Raw genomic sequence first — 18,880 nt, 5'->3', positions numbered from 1 at the left:
GGGAGCTACAATTCAAGATGAGACTTGAGTGGGGACATAGCCAAACCATATCAGTTGTTGAGACCCACAATGGGGAAAGGACCTACCGAAGGTCACACAGGACCGATCATATTGTCCAATAGGTTTTCCTGAATATGTCAAATAAATGTAGGTCATTTAAAAACATGTCTGATAGAGGTCAGGCACTGTGGCTCACACTTGTAATCCCAGCACTTTGGGAGGCCAAGGTGGGAGGATCACTTGAGCCTAGGAGTTTGAGACCAGCCTGGCAACATGGCAAAACCTCATCTCTAAAAAAACAAAAAAAAAATACAAAAAATTAGCCAGGTGTGGTGGTGATTGCCTGTAGTTCCAGCAACTTGGAAGGCTGAGGTGGGAGAATCAACTGAGCCAGAGAGGGCAAGGCTGCAGTGAGCCATGATCGTGCCACTGCACTCCAGCCTGGGCGACAGAGTGAGAGCCTGTCTCAAAACAAACAACAATGACGACAAAAACCCAACACCATGTCCCATAGAGTAAAAGCTTAAATCCAGTCTATTTTCAAAAGGCCAGTCCTTGAAGCACATTATAATCCCCATAACTACTTTATGCCAACTAAAATTATAACATGCCCATGAAAATAGATGGAGTCTGCTCCCATGTAACTGCATCTGGGTGAATGTTCTCTTCTGGGCCTTGGGTTTTATAAGGGATATCAATGTGGGAGATGAGGGATGGGCTGACTATGGTGGTGAGGAGTTCAGAAACTAGGTCATACGAGAACACAGAGGAGAAACTAGGGAAATCCAGCCAGTAGAAGAAAATACGAAGAGAACCATGACAATGAGCTGTAGCAGGTGAAGGCTGAATGTAGGAGAGCCATGGCAAAACTAGAAGTCAGATTTGGATCAAGAGTAAAGAACTTTCCAGGTTAGAGTGAGATAGAATGGGATTTTCTTTCTTCCTCATTCCTCTCTGGAAAGGAAAGAGTCTTTGGTAAGATGTAACTGATATTCACAAGAGAAAGGCTGTGACTTTGTAGATGATTCCCTCTGAGGGACACAGAGGCACCTCAGAGACCTCAAGGAACTGCGGTCTTTCCATGGTAGAGCCAGCATTGTGTGCAGAGGGCAGAGAAGGAGATGGCAGAGGAGAAGAGGAGTGGAGAAAGAGGCGCTCCAGAATGTGTGAGTGCTGTGGTACTGCTGAAGCAGTGGGAGCTGGTGGTGCAGTTCAGCCTTAGCTGGAGGTGTGCAGTATGTGAGTGCTCTGAGTACAATGACGTTCCAGTGATCTCTGTTCAGGGACATGGGAGCCATTTTGCTGGGCACATAGATCTCAAGGTTGGATTGTGGTTTCCTTTGTGCATCACGGTTGCAAATGCAGCAGTCAATATTACCCACAGAATATTTTTGAATGGGTTGATGGGGGTTGCACATTGAGTGCCCTCAGCCCTTTTCAGTAGAGTAGAGTGGAGAGGGACTCAGTGGCAGTAAAGGCAAGGCCACCGTTGGGGAAAAAACACCAAGTATTTGCACTGTCATTTTATGTACGCTCTCTTTTGCCTTGAAGCCTGGCTGCAGCATAAAGTTGTGTAGGTTGTGCACTGCATCACTCCAGGAGGCATTATTTACAACCTGTGCAACTCTAACTGGCAGGGACTATGCAAAAGTCAAGAGCCAGTCCCAAATTGCCATTCAAAAAGACACATTGCCTTGAGGGGGACAATTAACCTTTTCACAGACATTGGGATGACATTAACAAGATTCCACCCACACCTCTGATGAAAGAGGGGTAGCCCTTCCAGTTATTTTCCCACTGGAGACAACCTTCAGGAAAATCACAATGTCAGTTGTTCTCAAGTTCTAATTATTTTATTTTATTTTTTATTTTTTGAGATGGAGCCTCACTCTGTCGCCCAGGCTGGAGTGCAGTAGCACAATCTCAGCTTACCTCTGCCTCCCAGGCTTAAGCAATTCTCATGCTTCAGCCTCCTGAGTAGCTGAGGCTACAGGCATGCACCACCACGCCTGGCTAATTTTTGTATTTTTAGTAGAGACACGGTTTCGCCACGCTGGCCAAGCTGGTCTTGAACTCCTGACCTCAAGTGATCCACCCTCCTCAGCCTCCCAAAGTGTTGGGATTACAGGCGTGAGCCACCGCCCCCAGCCTCAAGTTCTAACTCTTGATATTTTTATTTCATTTTTTATTTTCAACACTCAGAAGCGACTTAACCAGTATGATATGCAGATGGAAAATGTTGCAGATTCGGATCCCAAAGTATAAGTTATAGGCCTAATTTTAGCCTAATGTGATTTGAAATGGGAAACCATAGTTGCAAATAACCCTTAATGTGATTAAACCCCAATGGGGGTTGGAAATGACAGAGACATGACAGATCCCTCACAATAGCTCACCCCACACAATAGGCTAATGAAATTATGTGCCCGACACACAGTGTATTTTCTGAAAACTGAAAATGCATCTCTGCAGTTCATATGCTGGGTATTTTTTTTTCCTATGGAGAACATTAGATGTCTAAAAATTACTTGTTATATCTTTTTAACTTGCTAGGAAGAACTGATTTGCCAGTTCTGTTTGCTAGAGAATATAGTTCTCCTGAAAAAACGTCTCCCTTCCTTCACAGGTTAATAAGATAAATCTGGAAGGAAGAATGATAAATTGGCCAGGATGTTGGGGAAGGAGAAAGTTCAATGTGGACAAAGCCACAAGACTGGGATTAAAAGAAGGCATAAGCTGGCCTGGTTTTCAGAGAAACTAGGGGTGGAGATTCCTTCAACCACTGAAAGCTCAAGAGTAGACTTAATTTTGGTACAACCCTGACATATTGTGAACAAATGTGTTTTGAAGACAGTTTTTATACCCCATTTTTAAAAAATCCTTTTTTAATCCTACTACTTTCTCTCATTGATCTGTTTCTCTGTATTGCAAAGTTTCTCAAAAGTTCACTATTCCTACTGAAACTACTTCAATGCAAGCTTTTGCCTCTACAAGTTCACAAAAACCATGCTGCCTAAGGTCACCAATGGTCACCATGTAATGGAATGTGATAGTTCTTAGTCCCTCTCTTCCTTTTCCCATCTTTTTTTTTTTTTTTTTGAGGAGTCTCACTCTGTCGCCCAGGCTGGAGTGCAGTGGTACCATCTCGGCTCACTATAACCTCCGCCTCCCGGGTTCAAGTGATTCTCCTGCCTCAGCCTTCTGTGTAGCTGGGATTATAGGCGTGTGCCATCACACCCAGCTAATTTTTGTATTTTTAGTAGAGATGTGGTTTCATCCTGTTGGCCAGGCCTGCCTCAGCCTCCTAAAGTGCTCAGAGACCAGCACAGTGCCTAGTGGGGTGGACATCTGATCTTCATGTTGGGAAATGCCTAGCAAGATAGATTTGGGTCAGATGGTGGAGGCCCTTGAATGACCGTCTCAGGAGTCTGGCCTTGATCCTGCATTTTCCAGTAGGCTTGAGCTTAAGGGGAGTGGGAGCAACTATGAAATTCACTTAGCATAGTTATCTCAGCTGCCTGCCAAATAGTCTATTTAGTCCAATTCACAGGCAGAGCTTTGTTGAGCGTTGAGAAGTCACTTGCTCCATGTGAATCCAATCACCACGGCAGGCACACCTCAAAGAGGGAACACACAGCCGCCTCTGAAAAGCCTGCCCCATACTCTGGCAACTCAATTCATGAATATGCTTTTCCAATGTCTGACGCTGCTGCTTAGCAAAGATATTATGGGACAAATCCTTGATTTGACCTTTTGTATCTCTATCCATCCCACTGTGCTAAAAGCAATTATGTGCATCTTGTGTGTGGCTGTTGGAATGGGGAGTCACTTAGCGACGGGTCCTTTTCACACTCCAACTGTCCTCTCGCTCATTCCTTTCCCTCTCTCAAGCTGGCCCGCACAGCAGGCCTCCTCGGCTGCTTGGCAGAGTCTAAAATGGCATCAGAGGGAGGCGAGCAGGGATGTAAACAGGTGGAAACAGTTCCTGTCATGGTGATTAGCATTCTTCTTGGCCAGGCACAGCTATGGATGAAAGAATGGGGCCACAAGGGGGACAGGGAGGAGAAAGCTGGCTGGGGAGTGGGAGACAGAGGAGGGATGAACTCTTTGTCAAAGGCACAGGCAACTTCCTGCAAAAACTTCCTAGGAAACAAAGCAATCCCAGTGTCAGGGTGTGTGGCAGTGGCCTCCGCTGGGGACAGATCACTTGTCACTGTCTTCTTTGCCTGCACTAAGTAGACTCACGTATGCTTATGTCTGTGTGATTAAATACGAGGATTGACGTCTGTGTATGTTAGAATGTACAGGTATGTCTGTGCATATCTTATGTTAATAACAATGTTTGAATGTCTGTATACTGCCTGTGTGTTATATATTTATATACTGTGTCTATATACTTATATGCATATGATGCCTATGTCTATATACTTATATGTATGGGTGCCTCAGAGAGCTCCTGTTGGTGTGTGTCTACATATGTGTTGGGGTGTGTATATGGAGCATGCACGCATGACTGTGCACATGTCATTTCCAGATGTGTGAATTCCTTTGTGTATGCGTGTGCATGGGTGTGCATGCTGGAATGAAGTACGAGAAAAGGTCTGAGTGGGAAAGCTCCCCTATCCTCTTGCTGGAGCGGTTCAGCATGACTACAGAGGCCACTCCAATCCTGTCCAGAGAGAGGAGCCCTGATCCTGCTAAACAGGCTGAGGGTCTGGTTCTTCAGGAACTGCTCTACTTTACTCAGTTTCCCACTTCCCTCAAATCCAGGTCTAAATGTAGTGGGAAGATCCCAAAGCTAAGGAAGATATCCAGCAAGACAACAGAGGGAAAGAGTTAAAATGTTGGAGGCAAGACTCTGGAGGAATTGGGAGATCAAGGATTTTTTCTGAGCTTTTGAATATAAATAATTTACTATGGGAAAGTGAGCTGGACTCTTGGGCAAGGGGTAAATGCAGGCAATGAAATAATAGTGAGTAAAGTGATCTGCTCTCAACCGAGGCTCACTCCTGATTGAGTTGAGACTTGGCTGCAGAAGGAGAGTAAATGAAACCGGTGCTTGGTGGGGAGTTATCTGAGCTGACCTAGACCATCGCTGCTGTTTGAAAGAGCTGAGGACACAGCAGTTGGTCCCAGGTAAAGTCACCTGATGGAGTCACCATTGACTCTGGAAACTAGGGCGGAAAGGAGAAAATTAGCAATGTCTACACTCAGAACTATTCCTTGTTACCCAAAAAACTTCCTTGGCCAAGAACTCTGGGAGGCTGAAGCGGGTAGATAACTTGAGCCTAGGAGTTCAAGACCAGCATGGGCAACATGACAAAACTCCATCTCTATAAAAATACAAAAATTAGCCGGGCATAGTGGTGCATGCCTGTGGACCCAGTTATTGGGGAGGCTGAGTGGGAGGATGAATTGAGCCCATAAGGTCAAGGCTGCAGTGAGCTGTGATCACATCACTGCACTCCAGCCTGACAGAGCAAGCCCTTGTCTCAAAACAAAAACAAAAACAACAAAAAACCTCCGAAGCACAGCAGATTTTACTGCAATTGGCAGCTTTCTACCACTCCAACTTCCAGCCACATGTGACCTGGCATGATCTTACCACCTATTACAGATCACCTTTGGGCTGCTCAGGTTATTCTCAAGGTAAGAAGGAGGTGATGAGTCTCCAGGGTCAGGCCATTCACTTTCAAAATCATCCTAGAGGCTCATTCAGACAGGCCTTTTATGATCACTCATTGATTGCCCATTGTATACACATTAAGAATGTAGATAAAAAATAAAAATTATCCATGAGTGCCTGCAGTCCCAGCACTCTGGGAAGCTTAGGCGGGCGAATCCCATGAGGTTAAGAGTTCAAGACTAGCCCGGCCAACATGGTTAAACTCCGTCTCTACCAAAAGTACAAAAATTAGCTGGGCATGGTGGCAGGTGCCTGTAATCCCAGCTACTCGGAAGGCTGAGGTGGAGGTTGCAATGAGCTGGGCTCACACCACTGCACTCTGCCTGGGCAACAGAGCAAGACTCTGTCTCAAAAAAAAAAAAAAAAAATTATCCATGAGGATACAACCTGGAAATAACCAACATTTAACATTCTGACAGATAGTTTCCCAGGCTTTTTCCCACCTTTCTTTGTTTTCTGTGTATATAGCTATTCACATGTATATATACATCTATAAGCTATAACTTATTTTCTTCACTTATTAATATGTCAAATATCTTTTCATGTCAGTACAAATATACATTATATTTAATTTATTTTATTTTATTATTTTAAGACAGGGTCTCACTCTGTTGCTGAACCTGGAGTGCAGTGGCCCAAACACGGCTCGCTGAAGCCTTGACTTCCAAGGCTCAAGTGATGCTCCCAGCTCAGCCTCCTGAGTAGCTTGAGCTACAGACATGCACCACCATGCCCAGTTATTTTTTTAATTTTTAGTTTTTGTAGAAACAGGCTGATCCTGAACTCCTGGGCCCAAGTGATCTTCCTACCTTGGCCTCTCAAAGTGCTGGGATTACAGGGGTGAACCATACACTGTCAGTTTATTTTATTTGTTTGTTTGTTTGTTTGTTTGTTTATTTTTGAGATGGAGTCTCCTTCTGTTGCCCAGCCTAGAGTGCAGTGGTGCAATCTTGGCTCACTGCAACCTCCACCTTCCGGCTTCAAATGATTCTCCTGCCTCGGCCTCCCAAGTAGCTGGGATTATAGGTGCCTGCCACCACGCTCTGCTAATTTTTGTATTTTTAGTAGAGATGGGGTTTCACTACATTGCCCAGGCTGGTCTGAAACTTCTGACCTCAAGTGATCCACCTGCCTTAGCCTCCCAAAGCGCTGGGATTACAGGTGTGAGCCATTGTGCCCAGCCTTATATACTGTCATTTTAAATGGCTGCTAAATGTCTCATTGCATGGGCACATTATAATTTATTTAACAGATCTTCATTTGTTAGATATTTACGGTTTTTTTCTTTTTATTTGTCTGGATTTTTAAATTTGTGAATCATGATAATGAATAATTAAAAAAGAATAGTTCTTTTATAGTCCCCTAGGTGATACTGGTGGCAAAGGTGACATTAGAAGCAGAATGTTTGGGGTTTTATCACCCTCTCCTCACCTTGAGAATAATCTAAGGAGGTCTGAAGGTGACCTGGGATGATGATAAGATCATGCAGCTCCCATACTACTAGCTTGAAGCTGCAGTTGCAGGAAGCCGCCAGCCGCCATGCAATCTGCAGTGTTTGGAGGGTTTCAGAGTGATGGATCTTATCTGATTGCAGGCACTGCTACCTTTCTCTAGGAAGCAGCCTTCTTGTTCTGGTGCCAGACACAATGGCAGCATCATTGAGAACCCTATGGAAAACAACCACTCTCTGCCTTCAGCCCTTGCAGACAGCAGAGAAGGCCAGGGCACAGAGCAGAGACTTCAGCAGACTTGCTCAATCTCAGCGAAGTTTCATATAGAGGGTGTTTTTCCTGTTCTGAATCAGTCTGGTTGCTATTTCTACCTGGATCTCCTGAAATTTCTTTTGCCTGCTTTGGCCTTCAAGTATTTTCTGGACAGAAGGAGGAAGCAGAGATTAAGAGATACCACAGCTCTCACTCTTCCAGACCCAGGCAAATGCCTCATGTCTCCATAAATCCTCCCAAGCAGGGGGCAGGACTTCTCCATCTCGGCTCCCACATCACAGCCTGTACTGCTCTTATCACAGGACTGTCTGCACCTGAGGCTGAGAGCCTCTCAAGGCCAGGGACTAGATTCTACTTACCTCCTTGCACACAACACCTGGCCTAGTTTCATACACATGGCACAATGCTTAACAAGTGCTGAGAGCAGATCACTCATGCACCAGGCATAGTGTGCAGTAAGTGGTGCCAAGAAGTACAAAGACAAATCAAGACCCAGCAGTGTGTGGTCCAGCTCAGGAGTTCAGACATCTCCACTGTAAATGCACATGGCACCACATGGCAGTGTTGAGGCTCAACAAATGGATGGCTGAGACAAGCAGGGCTTTGGGTGCTGTCTTCCAGAAAGTTTCCTGGAGGAGACAAGACTTGAGGAGGTGTATTAGTCCGTTCTCATGCTGCTATGAAGAAATACCCAAGATTGGGTAATTTATAGAGGAAAGAAGTTTAATTGACTCACAGTTCTGCATGGCTGGCCTCAAGAAACTTACAATCATGGTGGAAGGCACCTCTTCACAGGGCTGCAGGAGAGAGAATAAGTGCAAGTAGGGGAAATGCCAGATGCTTATAAAACCATCAGATCTCATGAGAACTCATTCACTATCACAAGAACAGCATGGGAGTAACCACCCCCATGATTCAATTACCTCCCACCGGGTCCCTCCCATGACACACGGGGATTATGGGAACTACAATTCAAGGTGAGATTTGAGTGGGGACACAGCCAAACCATATCATTCTGCCCTGGCCCCTCCAAAATCTCCTGTCATCATATTTCAAAACACAATCATGCCTTCCCAACAGTCCCACAGAGTCTTAACTCCTTCTAGGCAGGGCACAGTGGCTCACACCTGTAATCTCAGAACTTTGGGAGGCTGAGGTGGGCAGATCACCTGAGGTCAGGAGTTTGAGACCAGCCTGACCAACATGGTGAAACCCCATCTCTACTAAAAATACAAAAATTATACAGGTATGGTGGCAGGTGCCTGAAATCTCAGCTACTTGGGAGGCTAGGCAGGGGAATTGCTTGAACCTGGGAGGTGGAGGTTGCAGTGAGCTGAAATTGCACCACTGCACTCCAGCCTGGGTGACAGAGTGAGACTGTCTCAAAAAAAAAAAAAAAAAAAAAAAAAAAAGTCTTAGTTCATTCCAGCATCAACCCAAAAGTCCAAGTCCAAAGTCTCATCTGAGACAGGGCAAGTCCCTTCTGCCTATGAGCCTGTAAAATCAAAAGCAAATTAGTTACTTCCTGGATACAATGGGGGTACAGGCATTGGATAAATGCACCCATCCAAATGGGAGAAATTGGCCAAAACAAAGGGGATACTGGCCCCATGCAAGTCCGAAATCCAATAGGGCAGGCATTAAACCTTAAAGTTGCAAAATAATCTCCTTTGACTCCATGTCTTACATCCAGGCCATGCTGATGCAGGAGGTGGGCTCCCATGGCCTTGGGCAGTTCCACCCCTGTGGCTTTGCAGTGTACATCCCCCCTCCTGGCTACTTTCACAGGCTGGTGTTGAGTGTCTGTGACTTTTCCAGGTGCGTGGTGCAAGCTGTTGGTAGAGCTAACATTCTGGGGTCTGGAGGATGGTGGTCCTTTTCTCACAGCTCCACTAGGCAGTGCCCCAGTGGGGACTTTGTGTGGGGGCTCCAACTCTACATTTCCCTTCCTCACTGCCCTAGCAGAGGTTCTCCATGAGGGCTCTGCCCCTGCAGCAAACTTCTGCCTGGACATCCAGGCATTTTCATACATCCTCTGAAATCTAGGCGAAGGTTCCCAAACCTCAATTCTTGACTTCTGTGCACCAACAGCCTCGACACCACATGGAAGTGGCCAAGGCTTGAGGCTTCCACTCTGAAGCCATGGCCTGAGCTGTACCTTGGCCCCTTTTAGCTACAGCTGGAGTGGCTGAGATGCAGGGCATCAAGTCCCTAGGCTAACACACAGCAGGGGGTCCCTGGGCCTGGCCTAAGAAACCATTTTTTTCCTCCTAGGTCTCTGGGCCTGTGATGGGAGAGGCTGCTGTGAAGGTCTCTAGCAGGCTCTGGAGACATTTTCTCCATTGTCTTGGTGATTAACATTTGGCACCTTGTTACTTATGCAAATTTATGCAGCTGGCTTGAATTTCTCCCCAGAAAATGGGGTTTTTGTTTCTATTGTATTGGCAGCCTGCAAATTTTCCAAACTTTTATGCTTTGCCTCCTCTTGAGTACTTTGCCGCTTAGGAATTTCTTCCACCAGATACCCTAACTCATCTCTCTCAAGTTCAAAGTTCCACAGATCTCTAAGGCCGAGGCAAAATTCCACCAGTCTCATTGCATAGCAAAAGTTACCTTTACTCCAGTTCCAGTTCCCAAAAAGTTCCTCATCTCCATCTGAGACTACCTCAGCTTGGACTTCATCGTCCTTATCACTATTAGCATTTTGGTCAAAGCCATTCATCAGGTCTTTAGGAAGTTCCAAACTTTCCTACATCTTCCTGTCTTCTGAGCCCTCCAAGTCTCTAAGAGTAAAAGGAGTAGAGAAAGGGGAGGTGACACCAAGGTATATTGACCTGCAGGTGATAAGAAGTCAATATTGATTTCTAGTGGAAAGTTTTACTGTGAATCAAAATCCAAAGTAGAAAAGAGTTGTTTGATGTTTTCTATCACAATGCAGCTCACTGACAGGTAGGCTTGGCTATAATTTCACTTTGCCTCCTGGGGCAAAGTTTATAACAAGCACATTTGAAAGCAGAAACATGTTCTTTTCCCTAGGTGGATTCTTCTTCTTCTTTGTCCTCTTCTTCCTCTTCTTCTTCTTCCTCTTCTTCCTCTCCTTCTCCTTCTTCTCCTCCTTCTCTTTCTCTTCTCCTTCTCCTCCTCCTCCTCCTCCCTCCCCCATCCCCCTCCCTCTCTCCCTCCCCCTCCCCCTTCCTCTTTCTTCTTCTTCTTCTTCCTCCTCCTCTTCTTCTTCTTCTTCTTCTTCTTCTTCTTCTTCTTCTTCTTCTTCTTCTTCTTCTTCTTCTTCTTCTTCTTCTTCTTCTTCTCCTTCTCCTCTTCTTCTTCTTCTTCTTCTTCTTCTTCTTCTTCTTCTTCTTCTTCTTCACTTAAAAGTAAACTTTAATGTCAAAAATGCAAACTTGGGGAGGACAGAAAGATCACACACAGAGCTGCCACTTCACACTTGGAGGGTTGCACAGCAGCTGGGCAGAGGCGCTCCTCACTTCCTAGACAGGGTGGCCGTTGGGCAGACGCGCTCCTCACTTCCCAGAGGGTGGGTGGGGCGGCCGGGCGAGGCACTCCTCACTTCCCAGACGGTGCGGGGGCCAGGTAGAGGCGCTCCTCACCTCAGAAATAAGCCTTAAAACCAGTCTTTCTCTGTTCTTTCCCCCAACCTCCCTGTCACTCCGGTCCTGTTTCCCGAAGAAGCACTAGAAGGGTTGGACCCTCTCTGGAATTCGCTTATCTGACTTCTAAGAAAGCTTAAATGCAATTGTCTTTTTTTTTTTGAGACGTAGTCTCGCTCTGTCTCCCAGGCTGGAGTGCAGTGGCACCATCTCGGCTCACTGCAAGCTCCACCTCCCAGGTTCACGCCATTCTCCTGCCTCAGCCTCCCGAGTAGCTGGGACTACAGGCGCCCGCCACCACGCCCGGCTAATTTTTTTTGTATTTTTTAGTAAAGACTGGGTTTCACTGTGTTAGCCAGGATGGTCTGGATCTCCTGACCTCGTGATCTACCTGCCTCGGCCTCCGAAAGTGCTGGGATTACAGGCGTGAGCCACCGCGCCCCGCCTGCAATTGTCTTAAGACTCCCTCCCTAGCCAGCTCATCAACTAACTAGGAATGGTCAACCATGAGAGAAGAGACTCAAGTCATCACCATGCCAAGGCTGAGTTTTCCTCTTCTTCTGAGGGTAGCTCCAAGAGATTACCGGGGGCGGGGGCCTTTAGTTGTATAAGACAACCTTTGTTCCTGTGGAGCAACCTCTGTTCCTTACCTTTCTGTACTGGTGGCCTCCCAACGCCATTCGTTCTGGCTAATGGTTTACTACCCCTTCAAAGAATTGTCTACAATTCCCATCTCCCCCCTCCCTTATGAAAAAAGGGGAGCTTCTGAACCGCACTGTTTTTTGAGTGATCATTCTGTAATTTCCTCCCATTCATGTTAATGTTTTTATGCCTTTTCTGCAATGAATCTGCCTTTAGTCAGTTGGTTTTCAGTGAATTTTGAAACACTTCCCTGAGGGAGACATGAGGGCTTTAGGTGGCAACCTAGGGTGGTTACAGGGAGCTGTTCTTGGCAACTATAACTGTAAGGGAGTAAGGACTAAGCAGAGAGAGAAACTGAGCTCTGGCACTGTTAATAAAGGCCTCCATTGATCCTGTGGGGAGTTCTGAAGCTGGGATAGTCTTTTAGAACTGTTCTAAAATGGCCAGGTGCGGCAGCTCATGCCTGTAATCCCAGCACTTTGAAAAGCCAAGGTGGGTGGATCGCTTGAGGTCAAGAGTTCAAGACCAGCCCTAACCAACAGGGCAAAACCCCATTTCCACTAAAAAATACAAAAAATTAGCCCAGCATGGTGACATGTGCCTGTAATCCCAGCTACTTGGGAGGCTGAGGCAGGAGAATCGTTTGAACCCAGGAGGCAGAGGTTGCAGTGAAACAAGATTGCAGCACTGTACTCCAGCCTGGATGACAGAGTGAAACTCCATTTCTAATTAATTAATTAATTAATTAATTAATAGTTCAGAATTGAGGCAAGGGAGCTGAATCCTTGTATCCCTATCTGACCACTCATTCGATGCATTCCCCATCCCCCGCCCAGGAGGGGTATACCTAAGAAAGAACTCAGCTGTACGCCGTCTGCACCCAACATTCCTGGCAGATCTAGGTGGTGCACTGCAGTCTCTTCTATGAGAGTCATCATGGAGAGAGAGGTACAGAGTCACCTGTAGAGAAGTCCAAGCTGGTGACTGGTTGGGAGTTGCAGCCTGACTTCAGAAGATCTGCAGAACCAGCATGGGCAGAGGTGGAGCCAAATCACTATGGAGGAGGGGGCAGCGCTCCGGGGGTAATAGGCTGTCCATTTCCCAAGCGAAGGGAACACACTGTGCTTCATGCCACCCATGATGCCTCAGCAGCAGAGGCAGAGAACCAAAGACAATGCCCAGAGATAAGTAGGAGAAGGGGAGAAGGCAGCTCAGCTGGAGGGCACATGTGCAGCAGCAGCCCCGCCCACAAGGCCATGAGGCTCTGTAGGGCCTTACTGTTCCCAGCTACTATCTCGGGAGGGAGGAAGGGAAGCCTTCTCTAGAGAGATTTTAGGGGGTGATTGGAAGACTGAGCAATTTACGTTTGAAAGACTGTAATTTCTCAGCAAAAACTGAGTTAACAACTCTCAATCCCGCCATTTTTTTAAAGCTAGATGCAATGGAATTAGCTTATTTATTTATTTATTTTTGGAGATGGAGTCTCACTCTATCAGCAAGGCTGGAGTGCAGTGGTGCGATCTCAGCTCAGTGCAACCTCCACCTCCCGGGTTCAAGTGATTCTTCTGCCTCAGCCTCCCAAGTAGCTGGGATTACAGGTGTGTGCCACCACACCTGGCTGATTTTTGTATTTTTAGTAGAGATGGGGTTCACCGTGTTGGCCAGACTGGTCTTGAACTCCTGACCTCAGGTGATCCTCAGCCTCCCAAAGTCCTGGGATTACAGGTGTGAGCCACCGCATTCGGCCAGAATTAGCCTCAACTGGGAAGTTTAAGTCATCATCTCACCCTAACCATTAGAGAAATGGGGGGTCTTTTTGAGTTTTCGCTCTTGTTGCCCAGGTTGGAGTATGATGGTACGATCTTGGTTCAATGCAACCTCTGCCCCCTGGGTTCAAGCGATTCTCCTGCCTCAGCCTCCTGAGTAGATCAGATTACAGGCATGCACCACCATGCCCAGCTAATTTTTTTGTATTTTTAGTAGAGACGGGGTTTCTCCATGTTGGTCAGGCTGGTCTCAAACTCCTGACCTCAAGTGATCTGCCCAGCTTGGCCTCCTAAAGTGCTGGGATTACAGGCGTGAGCCACTGCACCTGGCCTGAGGAATGGAGTCTTGAGAGAAAGATAAAGTAACTTACAAGGAATAAAGAAGCAGGCCTGGTGCAGTGTCCCCCACCTTTTTAATCCCAGCATTTTGGGAGACTGAGCTGGGAGCATCCCTTGAAGCCAGGAGTTTCAGACTAGCCTAGGCAATGCAGAGAGACTTTGTTTCTAAAAGAAACTAAAGAATTAGCCAGATGTGGTGGTGTGTGCCTGTAATCCCAGCTACTAGGGAGGCTGAGGGGAGAGGATTCCTTGAGCTCAGGAGTTCAAGGCTGCAGTGAGCTATGGTTGTACCACTGCACTCCAGCCTGGGCAACAGAGCAAGACCCTGTTTGAAAAAAAAAAAAAAACAGGCCAGGCACAGTGGCTCATGCCTGTAATCCCAGCGCTTTGGGAGGCGAAGGCAGGTGGATCATGAGGTCAGGAGATTGAGACCACAGTGAAACCCCGTCTCTACTAAAAAAAAAATACAAAAAATTAGCTGGGTGTGGTGGCGAGCGCCTGTAGTCCCAGCTGCTTAGGAGGCTGAGGCAGGAGAATGGCGTGAACCTGGAGGTGGAGCTTGCAGTGAGCCAAGATCGCGCCACTGCACTCCAGCCTGGGCAACAGAGCAAGACTCCGTTTCTATAAAAAAAAAAAAAAGGTGAAGAAGCTAATTTTTACCCCCAGCTGAATTCTAATATGTAAATTTCATCCCTCCCAGTTCCCACTTTCCCTCAAGCCTTATCCTAAACAATTACTTCCAAAGTTATCTTTAGGAAACACAGGTTTGATCATGACGCTTCCCTGTTTAAACCATTGATGGCACTCCAATTGCATGTAGAAAACTACACTTGATTTTAGCCAAAAGGCTAAGTAGCAAATTGCCTATAGAATAAAGTTTAAACTGCTAAGCATACCCTGTCTCTTCCCACCTACCATTTCCAGAGATATCAGCCCTTTGGATCTGCTGTTCAGTTGGTCTGGAATGCCTTTCTCCCCCTTCTCCTGCTTCAAGACCCAGCACAGTTTGTTTGTTTTGGGGGACATTTGTTTGTTTGTTTTTTGAGACAAGGTCTGGCTCTGTTGCCCAGGTTGGAGTACAGTGGTGCTATCACAGCTCACTACAGCCTTGATCTCCCAGGCTCAGTTGATCCTCTCACCTCAGTCTCCCGAGTAGCTGGGACTACAGGTGTGTGCCACCATGCTGGACTAATCTTTATATTTTTTGTAGAGATGGGGTTTCACCATGTTGCCCAGGCTGGTCTCAAACTCCTGGGCTCAAACTATCTGCTCACCTCAGCTTCCCAAAGTGCTGGGATTATAGGCATGAGCCATGGTGCCCAGACGGTTTTTTTGGAGACAAAGTCTTTCTCCGTCACCCAGGCTGAATCACAGCTCACTGCACCCTCGAACTCCTGGGTTTGAGTGATCCTTCCTCCTCAGCATCCTAAATAGCTAAGACTACAGGCATGAGCCACCACGCCTGGCTAACTTTTCTTTTTTCTTCTCTTTTTTTTTTTTGAGACAAGGTCTAACTCTGTTGCTCAGGCTGGAGTGTAGTGGCATGATCTCAGCTCACTGCAACCTCTGTCTCCCGGGTTCAAGAAATTCTCCTGCATCAGCCTCCCAAGTATCTGAGATTACAGGTGTGTGCCACCACACCTGGCTAATTTTTTTATTTTTAGTAGAGGCAGGGTTTTGCCATGTTGGCCAGGCTGGTCTTAAACTCCTGACCTCAGGTGATCCGCCCACCTTGGCCTCCCAAAGTGCTGGGATTACAGGCGTGATCTACCGTGCCTGGCCTTGGCTAATTTTTCTTTAAATTTTTTGTAGAGATGAAGTGTTGCTATGTTGCCCAGGTTGGTCTCAAACTCCTGGACTCAAGCAACTCTCCAGCGCTGGCCTCCCAAAACACTAGGATTACAGGCATCCTACGCCAACCACACCTGGCCCTAGCACGGTTTTTTTTTTTTTTTTTTACCTCCCTCTTTTTTTTTATTTCCCTAAACTGCCTATAGGATTCACTGCTCCCTCTACCATGATTCTATACTACTTTGTAAAGATCTGTTACAAATCCTAACACACTAAGATCATTTGCTGTGAAGATGCCTGCATCTGTACTTACCCTTAGATTATGAATCCTACCCATCCTTCAAATCCTCACCTTCTTTTTCTAGTTTTGTTGTCTCCTGAATGACTCTGCTGTTCTTCTCATGTTCCTTGTCCTTACCTTGGCAAACTTAGGCAGGGGAGCAACAGAGTCACTGTAACTGCTATGGGATAAGAGAGTTAATTCCATAGAGTAAAGAATTCGAATTTCCAAAAGAGCTGGGGAAGTGAAGATCCAGAAGAGGAAGTTAGAGAATCAGAGAAAGAGTCACCCACCTGTCCATCCAAAGAGCCAACTATATCTAGTCACCGAGGTAGAGGCATCCATGGGAAGCTGTTGCCTCTAGGTAGCTACCCTCTTTGTCAATTCACAACCAAGAATTTGGTGTTGGGGAGGGGCCACTGTTGGTCATTGGGGCCAGGCTGATCACAGAGAGAGGGAGAGTGAGAACAAGCTGGAAACTGCTGGGTACCTTGTGTCTGTTGGTCATCTCATCTTACTATCAAATGACTCTCAGAGAAATGACTACTCTTCCAAATCTCATGCAAGTTATTTCACCCAACTTTAACCCAGAACCATACAGAGAAGGAGACCCTGGGAACACCAGTTTAACCAAGTTGACACAGCACAAACCACCACGATACTGCATTATAGCCATCATTTACTTCCGTCTGTCTGCCGCTCAACAAACCTTAGAACTCCCCAGTGTGAGAAAGAATTCACTTACTTTTTTTTTTTTTTGAGACTGAATCTTGCTGTATTGCCCAGGCTGGAGTACAGTAGCACAGTCTCGGCTCACTGCAACCTCCACCTCCCGGGTTCAAGTGATTCTTGTGCCTTGGCCTCCTGAGTAGCTGGGATTACAGGAGCGCTCCACCATGCCTGGCTAATTTTTGTATTTTTTTGTAGAGACGGGGTTTCACCATGTTGGCCAGGCTGGTCTCGAACTCCTGACCTCAGGTGATCCGCCTGCCTTGGCCTCCCAAAGTTTGGGGATTACAGGCATGAGCCACCACACCCAGCCTGTCTTCCTTTTTTAAAAACTTTTTTTTTGGTGTAGTCAAAACCTAGGACATTATCGGCATCGTTGTAGACTAGATATCAATGGCTATTTTTGGAATTAAATTCAAAATGAAATGCACTGAATTGAATAGGCAGCGACTGAGTCTTATCCTTGTGTCTACAGCTTGGAGTACAGTACCTGAGGGCTCAAGCTTCTCAATGGCAAGTGTCAAGTGGATATTTGTTAACACATGGAATTGCCCAGAGAGGTTGTTTCTGAAGGAAGATGGAACACACTTTAAGTGGAGATGAATCTGAGGACAAGTTCCAGCTGTTTCTATTGTTCATTGTTTGATTTTTTGATACTAACCAATTCTATTAAAAGAAAACATAGGGGATATGCTTCAGAACATAGACTTTTTTCATTCAAGATTAACAGAAGACATGGGCAGAGGGGTATGTGTGTGGGGGTGGAGGAATTGTGCCCTTTTCCATGGAAATGAGAGAATGTGGAGAATGGTGCCTTGTGCAGAACAGAGTTCAGGGAAGAGAGAGGTAATGGAAACACCTGGTGACGTCAAACCTTCATCTCAAGATTTTCTTATTGTCTAAGCTCATGTTTAACTTCCTTTTGGTAATTTGCCTGGGAATCTGCCTCCACGGCAGTAGTTTGTCCACTTAAGTATATCTATATAAAATCAGCAGTGCCTTGTTGTTCTAACAATCTGTTTTACTCTGCCAAATGAAAAGCCAGATTTTCACAGATTCCTTCTTGTTGGGAGGATGTGTGCTGCTGTCTATCTGTAGAGATGGAGAACTGTGATTGGTGTTTTTTGTCTGTTTGTTTGTTTGTTTGTCCCTACAGTTAAATCATGCTCCTGGCTTAGGAAGGGCAGGAAGCCACAGCGTCTTGCAGCTGCTCCTAAAGACTTCTTGTCCGGGTGTGGTGGCTTACACCTATAATCCCAGCACTTTGGGAGGCAGAGGCAGGCAAAGGCTTGAGCCCAGGAGTTCGAGAACAGCCTGGGCAACATAGTGAGACCCCCATCTCTATTAACAATAATAATAATAGGCCGGGCGCGGTGGCTCACGCCTGTAATCCCAGCACTTTGGGAGGCTGAGGCGGGCAGATCACAAGGTCAGGAGTTTGAGACCATCCTGCCTAACACGGTGAAACCCTGTCTCTACTAAAAATACAAAAAAATTAGCAGGGCATGGTGGTGGGCGCCTGTAGTCCCAGCTACTTAGGAGGCTGAGGCAGGAAAATGGCGTGAACCCGGGAGGCAGAGCTTACAGTGAGCCAAGATCGCACCACTGCACTCCAGCCTGGGCGATACAGTGAGATTCCATCTCAAAACAAATGAACAACAAAAAATAAAACAGTAATAATAATAAACCAAAAAACTTCTCATTCTGGGTCTACCCTATACTTCCCCTGACCTGCTGTGGAGCTTTCTTCATCTAGGGAAGCAAGATGTCAAAGGCAGAGGAGAGGTCGACTCTTCCTGAAATCAGACTTTGTCCTCATACAGCAACTCTCGCCAGGCCTAGAAGAGAAAAACCTCTCAAATTTTATCTGCAAAAAAGGGAGAGAAAGAGTAAGAGAAAGTTTACTTACACTGGAAAAATGCATGGTTAGCAATGACCAACAAAAGCTCTTCCTGGATTAGGAGTGCAGACCTAGATACTTTGGCCTGACCATTGATTGAAATCTCTTTAGTCTGATCTCTTAGTGTATACACACACACACACACACACACACACACACACACACACACTCTCATACTAGATACATAAGAGTATATTGGCCAGTTGCAGTGGCTCATGCCTATAATTCGAGCACTTTGGCTGAGGCAGGTGGATGACCTGAGGTCAGAAGTTCAAGACCAGCCTAGCCAACGTGGCAAAACGCTGTCTCTACTAAAAACACAAAACTTAACTGGTCAAATAATAACAGGCATTGGTGAGGAAGTGAAAATATTGAAACCTTCATATACTGCTGATAGAAATAAATGGTGCCATCA

General features: G+C 46.2%; 1 long non-coding RNA gene across 3 annotated transcripts in view; it reads right to left on the bottom strand.

The window, feature by feature from the left end:
* The window catches only part of LOC107127137 (uncharacterized), a 37,652-nt gene extending 19,220 nt beyond the window's left edge, over positions 1-18,432 (bottom strand). For 2 of the 3 annotated variants that reach the window (XR_010580471.2, XR_012422424.1), the window contains exon 1: positions 18,297-18,432. This is a non-coding gene — a long non-coding RNA (uncharacterized lncRNA). Of the gene's footprint in view, positions 1-8,146; positions 8,284-18,296 lie in introns of those variants that run through there. The other variant, XR_010580472.2, reaches the window with a different exon arrangement.
* Positions 18,433-18,880: the final 448 nt, after the last annotated feature.

Source organism: Macaca fascicularis, chromosome 13 (assembly GCF_037993035.2).
Source record: "Macaca fascicularis isolate 582-1 chromosome 13, T2T-MFA8v1.1".
NCBI lineage: Eukaryota > Metazoa > Chordata > Mammalia > Primates > Cercopithecidae > Macaca > Macaca fascicularis.
The sequence above is the reverse complement of the archived record's forward strand: the minus strand, read 5'-3'. Positions and strand labels throughout refer to the sequence as shown.